The 1,257-nt window shown below is 37.9% G+C and overlaps 1 long non-coding RNA gene across 1 annotated transcript; it reads left to right on the forward strand.

The window, feature by feature from the left end:
* The first annotated feature begins 346 nt into the window (after positions 1–346).
* LOC122074727 lies at positions 347–952 on the forward strand. The gene is made up of 3 exons (XR_006139038.1): positions 347–435; positions 523–725; positions 828–952. It is a non-coding gene; the product is annotated as an uncharacterized LOC122074727 (long non-coding RNA).
* The last annotated feature ends 305 nt before the right edge of the window (positions 953–1,257 follow it).

Here is a 1,257-nt window from a genome sequence, read left to right on the forward strand (position 1 = left end):
TCATAATGTTACCAAATGTTTTTTTACGTTTTTTTGTTCCAATAGAACAAAAAAACGAAAGAAATATTTTTTTAGAACGGCACCAAACGGGCCCTTAGGATTTCTGAACTTGGGACTTTGGGGGTAATTCACATCAGTTTCTAGAAGTTATAGGAGGGGGACCCCCCTTTTCACCTGTCGCAATCTTTGAATTTGACCAAATCCTAAGCTGATTATTGAGTCTGAGAAATTGAGCTCAGGCCTATAAAGTGGTGGAGTAGGGTGTGTCGGTGGGGAATCAGGTACTATATTGACAATTATGCTTGAAGTTCCACTTCCGTGCTAACAAGGGTACTTTGTTTTTGCAGTGAAATTTGTGACCTCATACAATGAAGAAGATATTCAAGAAATAGTAAAAGCTATTCTTGAGCATGTACTGAAGGATGGTTCAGTGAAGTATGACTATTATTAGATCAAAAGACTTGATTGTGTGTTAAGAAACTATAGTAACATCTTCATGCTATTACTTGTTTGATCTAGCAGGAGGCACAATAGCCACTTGATTTTAAATGGTGGGTGATCGATTGGAAATCAAGTTTTCATTCAATGATACTCAAGGCTGTGAAGTGTGAACCAAGAAACCCAAGTGATAGACTATAGCTTTAACTTCTTCAGTGCCTTAGGGGCAATGCACAATGGCAAAAAAGAAGGAAAAAACTAGTTTCAATGAATATGCATGAACTCTGGTAACCAACTGTATAATATACTTATTATTCTATGTACCATTTTCAAGTTCCAGGTCTAATGTAGTGACAACCCTTTGAGTGAATTGTTGATGGTAATCTTAGGATGACAGGTTTCATAGTCCCAGCAGCTCTCCCTTGGTAGTGTTCTCATCTCAAACTACTTGAGCTGAAGCAAAACCTTAGGCCATCATGAAGCCAAGCTGCGGCAATCAACAGTGTTTTTTTTTTGGTAAGATTTGAATCAACAGTGTTTGTAAGCTATATAGCCCACTAGGTTTGGCAATGGTATTTAATGTTTGATCAAAGGTCCCATCATTAGGTATACGTCGAAGAATGGACATAAACCATTCATGATTGGAAATCAAGCCAGATATTCTTCGCCTCACCGGAGGCTGAGAATGTTGATCGTTGACCACCAACCATGCAATATAGTGGATCTTCCACAATCCACTACCCATGGAAAAGATGTGGCTTGTCATTCATGTATATCATAAAGTTAAGGAAAATTTATATCCACCTTACCTTGTTTGTT

Source organism: Macadamia integrifolia, chromosome 1 (assembly GCF_013358625.1).
Source record: "Macadamia integrifolia cultivar HAES 741 chromosome 1, SCU_Mint_v3, whole genome shotgun sequence".
Lineage (NCBI taxonomy): Eukaryota > Viridiplantae > Streptophyta > Magnoliopsida > Proteales > Proteaceae > Macadamia > Macadamia integrifolia.